Source organism: Mastomys coucha, unplaced genomic scaffold, assembly GCF_008632895.1.
Source record: "Mastomys coucha isolate ucsf_1 unplaced genomic scaffold, UCSF_Mcou_1 pScaffold22, whole genome shotgun sequence".
NCBI lineage: Eukaryota > Metazoa > Chordata > Mammalia > Rodentia > Muridae > Mastomys > Mastomys coucha.
The window spans coordinates 35,422,104-35,433,269 of record NW_022196905.1 but is presented as its reverse complement, the minus strand read 5'-3'; the positions used below and the strand labels follow the sequence as shown (position 1 = coordinate 35,433,269).

Genomic DNA, 11,166 nt, shown 5'->3' with positions numbered 1-11,166 from the left:
CTGTGCTCAGTTCAATAGATGGCTGTGAGCCTCTACATCTGTATTAGTCAGGTACTGTCAGAGCCTTTTAAGAAGGAAGGAAGTATCCACAATTTGGTTTTCCTTCTCTTGAGTTTCTTGTGGTTTGTGGATTATACTTTGTGTATTCTGATCTTCTGGGCTAATATCCACTTATCAGAGAGTGCATACCATGTGTGTTCTTTTGTGATTGGGTTACATCACTCAGGATGATATTCTCCAGATATCATTTCCATAAGAATTTCATAAATTCATTGTTTTTAATAGCTGAGTAGTACTCAATTGGGTAGATGTACCACATTTTCTGTATCCATTCCTTTGTTGAGGGACATCTGGGTTGTTTCCAGTTTCTGGCTATTATAAATAAGGTTGCTATAAACATAGTGGAGCATGTGTCATTATTATATGTTGGAGCATCTTCTGGATATATGCCCAGGAATGGTATAGCTGGGTCCTCTGGTAGTACTATGTCCAATTTCCAGAGGAACCACCAAACTGATTTCCAGAGTGGTTATACCAGCTGGTGGAGCTTGAAGTCCAACAAAGCAATGAGGGAACATTTCTCTTTCTCTGCAACCTCTCCAGCATCTGCTGTCACCTGAGTTTTTTATCCTAGTCATTCTGACTGGTGTGAGGTGGAATCTCAGAGTTGTTTTGATTTGCATTTCCCTCATGTCTAAGGATGCTGAACATTTCTTTAGGTGCTTCTCAGCTATTCAGTATTCATCAGTTGAGAGTTCTTTTTTTAGCTCTGTACTCCGTTCTTTAATAGGGTTATTTGGTTCTCTGGAGTCTAACTTCTTGAGTCCTTTGTATGTATTAGATATTAGCCCTCTATCAGATATAGGATTTGGTAAAGATATTTTCCCAATTTGTTGATTGCCATTTTGTCCTATTGATAATGTCTTTTGCCTTACAGAAGCTTTGTAATTTTATGAGGTCCCATTTGTCAATTCTTGATCTTAGAGCATAAGCTATTGATAGGGAATATTCTATATTTTCAAGTGCTGGGCCAATGTAGCATAAGTGGAGAAGGAGATGGTGAAAAGAATGAACAAACACTATGAAACTTTGGTTGACAGAGTTTGGAATAAGAATGGATATAGGACAGTAGAAGAAAAGTCAATGTTGTTTCTGAAGATGGCATGCCCAGCAGAGTGGAATGGTTATTTTATTATGCAGGTAGGTCAAAAGAATAAGCCATGCCAAGAGAAGGACGTATGTTCTCATGTATGAAGTCAAAGCCCCTTACAATCATTGTTTTTTTTTATATTGAGGAGCTCTATCTTAACTCAGGTTTTAGAAGACTTCCCTTTTCTTGGTGCTTGAGGTTCTACTGCAAAGATTTTTATAGCTGTCTGTGCATCAGAATCACCTGAAATTATTTGTCAATGCACAATTTTATATATTCTACCATTAGGAATTAATTCAGTGGCCAGTGGTAGAACCTTGGCACCTGCATTTATTGAATAAATTTTAACAATAAGTATGACTAGAGAGAATTAGATAAAAAGGGAATGAGAAAGAGGGTGGGAGGGGTGAGCACTAACAAACCACTTTTTATCATCCCAATGTTAATTTTTGAAGCCTGCAACAAAAAAAAATCACTATAGACCAATCACAAAGGGACAATGCCTCATAAAAATGCTTTAGGTACTGAGTGGGGATAGAACAAGGGGGCAGGGTGTCTTGCGAAGTTCTTTTGGTTGGCATAGGAGATAGTCAAATTCTTTTGGCCATATGTTAGCTTCAGTGCAAACAGACTTCAACAGTGATAATCATAACGTTCAAAAAAAGATGAGAGAGAGAGAGAGAGAGAGAGAGAGAGAGAGAGAGAGAGAGAGAGAGAGAGATTCCTGCCCACAGAGTGGAGATTGCATATGGAAGCTGAAACTCAGCTTTCCACATTGCCTTACATAAAATCCAGAGCCTCTACATCTAGTTTTATTCTTCTCACCTTTGCATCCTCTCTTTTTTTCTTCCACTTCTCAACACAATGCAGTGCTTGATTATGATTGTCAACTTGACTAGACTGAGAGTTATGTAGGAAATCAGTAAAAACCACATCTGAATATGAAGATTTCTCCAGAGACAATTAGATCGTACACTCTCTAATCTAATGATTGGGTTCATTCCTTAATGGGTTCATAATATGGTAGTATTATTTTTGAAGGTTCTAGAAATTTTAGGAGGTGGAGCATAGCTGGAGTTAAGTATGTCAGTGGAAGAAGAAAGATTTTGGGGGGTATATTATCGGTATTTTCTGCTCTTTCTGGTTTTGAGAACTGTTCTTTTCTATCACACTTTCCTTTCTTTTGTTGACTAAACTCTCTGAAATCAAATACTTTATCCTTCAAGTTGTTGGTGTAACATATTTGGTCACAAAAATAGAAAAGAGGGTAATTTGCATATCATCTGCTTCTCACACTGTCAAAAAATTAAAGCTGGAACTTGTGTGTTCTATTATGTTTCCAATTTTTATCCAATACAATATTCCACACATGATAAATGTCTCTCAAATGTGTCATTTATTTATTTATTTAATTTTAAACTCCAAATTTTATTCCCCTCCCAGTTCATCCTTCAACTGTTCCACATCTCATATACCCTCCTCACCCCCTGTCTCCACAAGGATGTTCCCACCCTCCACCCCACCAGACCACTAAACTCCCTAGGGCCTCCAGTCTCTTGAGGGTTAGGTGCATCTTCTCTGCCTAAATCCAGATCCAGCAGTCCTCTGCTGTATATGTGTTGGGGACCTCATATCAACTGGTGTATGCTTCCTGGTTGGTGTTCAAGTATCTGAGAGATCTTGGGGGTACAGGTTAAACTCTGACCCATATTTTTTAAGCATATAAAAAAATTGTTTCGCTAGTTACGGTGAAACTTCCAAGCATATAAGGATTATTATGTTATGCTTCTTGATTGTGTGTGTGTGTGTGTGTGTGTAGGTATGTTCTATAACATGAACCTTGAGTGCTAAGGGCTCTAGATGTTAACAGTTAAATAAATAAAACTATATTTACTCTTTTTAGAATGGGAATCAGTCTGGCTGCCTTCAGAACTCAGCTATAAGCCATTTATATGATGCTGTGTACTTTATAGTCTTCAGTTTCCTGGATAATGAAATGAGATGACTCGAGTCTGGTTATGGTTGCTCATGCCTATAATCTCAGTATGAGGAAGAGTGAGGCAGGGATACTACAAGTGTGAAGTCAACTTGAGCTACATCACAAGTTCAAGCCTATCATGAGCTATATAGTAAGAGACACTAAGAAATAGAAACAACTCACAGTTGAAGAAGATGAGGTGATACAATGAAATGACATCTAAGATACCATCTTAGTTATAACATTATACCATTTTAAAGTTTTGGCTTCAAAAGCCTTGCTCCATTTATAAAACACTATGATTAACCTTTGCAAAGACAATGCCTATCTAACTCATCTTTAGACATATTTGCTTTTTAGTATTTTCACATGCATCCTGATAGATCTTTTCAATTCATTTATTTATTTGTTTGTTTTTTTTACATTCCATATTTTATCCCCCCCTTCCACCCTCCTACTGCTCCCTCCACATCTAATACTTCCTCCCCAGCCCCTATCTCCATGTGGATGTCCTCATCCCCTATGCTACCTGACTTCTAAACTCTCTGGGCATCCAGTCTTTGGAGGGTTAGGTGCATCATCTCTGAATGAACACAGACCCGGCAGTCCTCTACCATATGTGTGTTAGTGGCCTCATATCAGCTGTGTATGCTGCCTGGTTGGTTGTCCAGTGCTTGAGAGATCTTGGGGGTCCAGATTAATTGAGAGTGCTGGTCCTTCTACAGAGTTACCCTCCTTCCCAGCTCAGGGGTCAGCTGCTTCTATCCATTGGTTTTGGGTGCAACTGTCTGCCTATACTCTTTCAGCTGCTTGTTGAGTCTTTCTGAGGGTAGTCATTATAGGTCCCTTTTTTTGTGAGCACTCCATAGCCTCAGTGATAGTGTGAGGCCTTGGGACCTCCCCTTGAGCTGGGTCCCACTTTGGGCCTGTTGCTGGACCTTCTTTTCCGCAGGCTCCTCTCCACTTCCATTCCTGTAATTCTTTCAGATAGGAACACTTATGGGTCAGAGTTGTGGCTGTGGAATTACCCAACTCCCTCATTTGATGCCCCGTTTTCCTGCTGGAAGTGGGCTTTATAAGTTCCCTCTCTCTACTGTCAGCATTTTATCTAAGATCCTTTCATTTGAGTCCTGAGAGTCTCTCACCTCCCAGGTCTCTGGTGCATTCTGGAGGATCCTCCCAAACACCTATTTCCTAAGATTGCCTGTTTCCTTTCTTCCTGCTGGCCTTAGGGTTTCAGTTATTTTCCCCCACCCAATACCAGATAGGAATTTACCCCCACACAATTCCCCTCTCCCCCAACTCCCCCCACCATCCACTTTTCCTCCCAGGTCTGTTCGTCCCTCCCCACTTGTGATTGCTTTCTTCTCTCTCCCAAGTGGGACTGAGGCATCATTACTTGGGCACTTCAGTGTGCTGGCCTTTTTGAGTTCTGTGGACTGTATCTTGGATATTCTGTACATTTTGGCTAATATCCACTTATTAGTGAGCACATACCATGCATGTCCTTTTGGGTCTGAGTTACCACACTCAGGATGATATTTTCTAGTTCCCAGTGGCTCAGGCCTAAGATCAAGAGTTGATAAATGGGATCTCATGAAACTGGATTCTATAAGGCAAAGGACATAATCAATAAGATAAATCGGCAACCTACAGATTGGGAAAAAAAATCTTCACTAACCCCACATCTGATAGAAGAGTAATATCCAAAATATATAAAGAACTCAAGAAGTTAATTACCATAAAACCAAACAACCCAATCAAAAAATGGGGTATAGATAGAACTAAACCAAGAATTCACAACTGAGAAATCTTGAATGGCTGAGAAGCACCTAAAGAAATGTTGAAAGTCCTTAGTGATAAGAGAAATGCAAATCAAAACAACCCTGAGATTCCACCTTCAAAATGGCTAAGATCAAAACCTCAGGTGACAACACATGTTGGAGAGGATTTGGAGAAAGAACACTCCTCCATTGCTGGTGGGATGGCAAACTGGGACAACCACTCTGGAAATCAATCTGAAGGTTCCTCAGGAAATTCGAAATAGATCTACCTGAAGACCCAGCTATACCACTCTTGGGAATATACCAAAAAGATCCCCACCATACCACAGGGGCACGTGTTCCACTATGTTCATAGCAGGCTTATTTGTGATAGCCAGAAGCTGGAAACAACCTAGATGCCCCATGACAGAAGAATGGATACAGAAAATGTGGTTTATTTACACAATGGAATACTATTCAGCTATTCCGAAAGAAAGACCCAACAAGCAGCTGAAAGAATCAGATGCAGATATTTGCACCCAACCAAATTGACAGAAGCAGCTGACCCCTGTTGTTGAATTAGGGAAGGCTAAAAGAAGCTGAGGAGAAGGGTGATCATGTAGGAGGACCAGCAGTCTCAATTAATCTGGACTCCCGAGTTTCCTCAAACACTGGACCACCAAACAGATAGCATACATAAGCTGATATGAGGTCCCCAACACACATACAGCAGATGACTGTCTGGTTTGTGTTCATTCAGAGATGATGCACCTAACCTTCAAGAGACTGGGGGTCCCAGGGAGTTTAGAGGTCAGGTTGTGTAGGAGGTGGGGGCATCTACATGGAGAGTGGGGTCGGGTAGAGAGGAAGTGTGGGGTGTGGAGCAGCTGGAGGGTAGATGTGGGGGGTGGGGAATGGCACATGGAGTGTAAAAAATAAATTAAAAATAAAATAAATAAAAAGAATGAGGACTTCTTGAGTTTTGCAGGCAAATAGATTTTGTTTTGTTTTCTTTTTATTTTACTTCTTATAGGAAAAAAAAATATAATTCAAGCCTTAGTCTGATAAACAGTTCTAAAACATCTGACAGGGTAACACAAGTGGCAAGAAAACCAAAGTAAGATAAAAAGACCTTTGTGGCTTGGTGCAGAAGTCTTATGGACAGTTAGGATTCCAGGCTAAGTTTTCTGCAGGAAACCAGGCACTGAAGTGCACATGTCTGACCTGCAAACAGCTGTTGGCCCCTAGAAACACCTTTCTGGAAATAACCTGTGGGAGCTAAGAAAGATGATGTTGTCTAATAACCCTCCTGCTTTTATTTGAGAATAAACCTTATAAAACATATATTTCCTGGGTTTGGTGGTCCCTCTGTAACCAATAATACAGAAACTGTTTCTTCCCCAAGGGGCGACTAGCCCAGTCCTATTATAAACAGGCAGAGTGAGAAAGAAAGGGAATCAAAGATTTCAATATGTCAGAGGAGTAGTCATTGAGGAAGACTTAGAAGATAGGATTTTGCTTTTCGGGGTGTGCAGAAAGAATAACATGTTAAGTCAATTGCTATAAATAATTATACTATATAAACTAGATTATAATAAGAGTGCATTTATTTAAATGTCATGAATTAGAACTCTAAGATGAGCCCGAGAACTAGAAAAACAGTCTCAAAATGTTTATTCTGTAGGATTACTGTAAGAAAATTTATTTGGGTGATCTAGATGTCTGCTAATGTCCCATCATGCTTAGGTATATTTGAGTCCTATAATTCGCAATTCAGATTGATCTTTACTTTATAAGGGGTAAGCCAACATTTAGCATACAGAGAAGAACAAAACTAGGTTAGATTCCATTAAAAAAAATCCTCAAAACAATAATATGAACCAACTAATACCCCCAGGGCTCCCAGGGACTAAACCACCAACCAAAGTGTACACATGGAGGAACCCATGGCTCCAGCCACATATGTAGCAGAGAATGGCCTTGTTGGACATCAATGGGAGGAGAGGCCCTTGGTCCTTTGAAGGCTTGATACCACAGTGTAGAGGAATGCCAGGACCAGGAAGTGGGAGTGGGTGGGTTGGTGATCATGGGGAGGAGGGAGGGAATAGGGGAAACCAGGAAAGGGGATAACATTTGAAATGTAAATAAAGAAAATATCTAACTAAAAAAAAAACAACAAAACTCAAAACAATGCTGGATGAGCAATCAACATTAAAGGGAGAGAGTTAACATAAGTAATAGGGCAAAATTTATTTCAGTTAAGAGGATTTTATTAACTTCTGCTTCTCAGGAGTGGTAGGGACACAAATGAACCCAGTTTACTCAGGACTTTCTAGGGCAAAGTATTAACATCTAGTTTTAGGGCTGGAGAAGCTCTGGGGATACCAGCATCAAGTGGCTCTATTAACAGTCTGAGAAGTGTTTGATATCCTGAGTCTTATCACTAGAGATGCTCAAGTAGCATTGGTTGGACCATTTACAAGTAGTATGCTGGAGATGACTAAGCTTGGCAGAGGAGAATGAGCTCACTGCCAAGGTATTGAATGGCACAGGAAAATGATCTGTTGTAGGTCAAACCTCACTGATAATTTCTCTGGATTTATAGCTCTTACCATTGTTGTCTACGCACATCTAGACCTTGAGTAATTCGATTCTTCTAAGAAATTTCCTAATCTATTTTGTGAATGAGTTTCTGCAATAGGAGATTATCAATTAAGATAGTATTTTAAACAAAGACTAACATGCAGCCCATTACAATCAGAAAAGCAAATGATCTGGAATTAGATCTGTGATTCAACTCTAAGATGAACACTAATTATATTCATAGAGTTTGACCACTCTATATGGACACTGGTCTACTCATATCTGAAGTGAGGATCATCATGTTGGGAGGATTATTGAGAGGGTCATACAAGCTGAAATAACTTGGTGTTATTTTCACTGAAGTTCTCATCACAGTTCTCCTTGTCATCTGAGATGCTGACCAGTCTGGTATTGCTCTCATAAACTAAGTGTATACCTATTAAGTTATACAAAAGACACAGCACTTAAAAGATGGGCACATCTGTGCACATGCCTATACCCAAACACCCACACACCTCTGTACACCTGCTCTCAAACACACATGCACACAATCTATATACTCACACACACAGAACCATCTACTCCAGTGTCATGTATCTCCCTTTGGCTGATCACAGTAGCTCATAGACACCCAGACCCTCCAGCTGGTTGCTCTAGCACTTCCTGGATTCACTATAAACCTTTTCTAGGTGATACAACCATGGAGGAGAACACAGAGATGGCACAGTTGATTCTTAAAATCTATTATCAGCAATGGTATCCTAGAACATAGTCATTTTATCAAAACATACTTAGGAATTTGTCATTGTAGCATAGTGTGTGCTCATCATCCTTTGAAGGACCCATGCAGGATGTACTGAATCACAGTGAAGCATGCCACTCTTATATGGTGGTTGTTGATTCTTGCATTGAGATTCTTACTGATGCTTTGGAAAATTAAATATGATCCTAATTTTATTCAACAGTCAATAATTACTAACTCCAAATTTTTATAGGTACAACCTATTTACAGCTATGCTATATCTATCCTAGTGTTTGAGCTTAGCTCCTGATACCACCCTAGTCTGCCTCACATTTAAATATTCCATATGCAACCAGGAAGTGTCTTGATAAGACTTAAAGTAAATATTAATTTCTACATCATTGGCTTTCTTTAGTTAATTGATTATGTGTTTACAATGGACTCCGCATTAGCCAACCATGTGACTACATTTTGAGCACAAATCAATTGACTAAATGGTCTATACATACAGGTAATTTTTTTTATTTTCCATAGCTTTTTCAAGGGACAAGTTCTTTCCTCAACTTGGTATGCCATTGTACAATGTGTGATTATTTTAACTGTTGCCTTAAATTTGGGAAGAAACCTTGATTTCATCTGATAAAATAAGCTCACCTTTTTCTCCTATCATATTCATCAACTGTTTTCCATATTATATTCCTTAAGAATAAAATGTTTGTTGGACAACAGGCTAAAAAACAAACAAACAAACAAGTATACAGTAGATGACTATTGAATAATAATTGGTGAACTAGATTATAAAAATTGCTTTTTCCCTCCACTATCAATTTGGGTGTAGTAATTCTTCAGGATTCATATAGGGCTGGATCCAGAAGTCCTGCAGCTGCAAAATCTGAAGATGCTTAAGTTCCTTATTTAAATAATATATTGTTTGTATCTATGCTATGTAATATGCAAAATCCCTGTCTATTTTAAATAATCTCTACATTGCCCAAAATACTATTGTGATGTGCATAATATATAAACAGGTATTTACTGTAGTATTTAGGAAATAGTAGCAATAACTAGGTCTGTGAAGTTTAATATAGATTTTATTTTCCCTTTAATATCCGTAAATTTGGAGCTCACAGTCGCAAAGGGCCAACAGTAGTTTAACAGTAACAGAAATCCCCATTTCAAAAGCAGTGAAGTGGGAATGAAGAAATAATAATTCTCCTCAAAACAGAGTAGTTCCTCGCTTGAGTAATTTAATGATTCTACCGCAAAAGTGAAGTTTTCCATGTAGACATTGTACAGGATGTTCTCTTAGATTGTCAAGATGTCTCCTGCAGGAACCACATTCAGAATTTTCTAAGAAACTCCTTAATTCATTGAGTGAAGTTCTACACTCAACTTGAATAACACTTCCCCATCTCTATATACTGATTAGGAGATGAAAGGGGCCATCTTATAGTCATGATGCTATTACTAGGACTAGGGAAAAGTCACAGAAGCCCTGTTTTAGGCTACCCCTCTGCTGACAACGCCATCCTATAGCCATTCTTTTTGAAATTAATTAATTAATTATTTAATTAACCAATTAATTAATAAATTAACTCACACACATCCCTCCTGTCAAATTCTTAACAATATTATCAGAGACATTAATTTCTATGGCTGACCTGGGTAAAGAAAGCCTGGGTAAAGTTATGTGCACAGTCCAAACGAAATCCCATTTCAATTGGCAAGAGAGATGCTGTGTGCGTTTAATTTAGCAAAACAGAACTCCTGGCCACACCATCAATACCAAATTTCATCCTCCTTGGTCTTGACACTTAATCTGGCCTTATTTTATAGTTCTCTCATTTCTCTTTTCCATTTGATCCAGCATTCTGTCTCCTAGCTATACTTCCTGACTTGAACTCTTTAGACTGGCCTGGGCCAGACTGCAGGGACACAAGCCATAAAAAATAGTCAGATAGAGTACTGCATACTGAGACAGATAGGATTACGGGATTTAAGAGAACTTCTTGGTAGCACTGAGATGATAAGACTTTACCATAAATAAAATAAGCTGAGGTCTATGAGAAGAATTCATTCCCATCCCAGAGTACTCAGCAAAGTGGGATCTGAATTTGGCAGTTGTGAATTGGTGTTTGAAATCAATCCATAGGGTTTCATAGAAGCATATTAAGGGCCCACAAAAAGTGGGTGGATGTCAGCAGGAGGGCTCCTACACTCTTTTCTCCAATCCAGTTTCATGTTTTACCCAGAATAGCTCTGCTTTAACTCTTACATACATAATTTGATTTCCATACACCACTTATTTTAAATAAAAGATTTTAGAGCCAATCGCTCTTGATCTTAATTTGTCTTTGAAACAACAACAAAAACTGAGGCTTGATGACAATCATTTGGAATCTCTCCTTCTGAACAAAAGCTGTTTAGAGTAGATAGTATGTTCCTATTCCCAAACACTGACTCCATAGCTTGCCTTTGATCTTCTGTTCAAACTCATAAAACTGTGACCCATATTGAATTTTGGTTCCGTTGCCTCTGTATGTAGGACTTCTCTTAACAGACAACAATCTTCCTATCTCTTATCATATCGCAAAGGAGAAACAAACATACTTTTCTGGTGAGATTCTGCAGGTTGATTCCAGCACCTTTCCTGGGCTGTAATGTTAGGTCTTTTTAAGGACAACTTGCCATAAGTTAGAATAAATTAATCTAAGATCCACAGCTGAGAAAATGTCCTGGTTACTGTAATTAATGTGGAAAGACCCGCCACAAGTATGAGCAGTGCCTTGCAGTAGCAGCCCAGAAAATAATGAGCATGAAAGAAAGATTATTTGTTTTTAGAGTCCTCTATCTCTTCCCTCTCTCCTGTTCTCCTCTCCCTCCCTCCCTCCCTCCCTCCCTCCCTCCCTTCCTCCCTCCCTCCCTTCCCCCCCTCTCTCTTCTGTTGGTT

The 11,166-nt window shown here is 39.1% G+C and overlaps 1 long non-coding RNA gene across 1 annotated transcript in view; it reads left to right on the top strand.

Annotated features, from left to right (window-relative positions):
* Positions 1-3,160, top strand: part of LOC116070548 — a 4,761-nt gene extending 1,601 nt beyond the window's left edge. Inside the window, exon 2 of the long non-coding RNA XR_004110459.1 lies at positions 3,054-3,160. This is a non-coding gene — a long non-coding RNA (uncharacterized LOC116070548). The remainder of the gene's footprint in view (positions 1-3,053) is intronic.
* Positions 3,161-11,166: the final 8,006 nt, after the last annotated feature.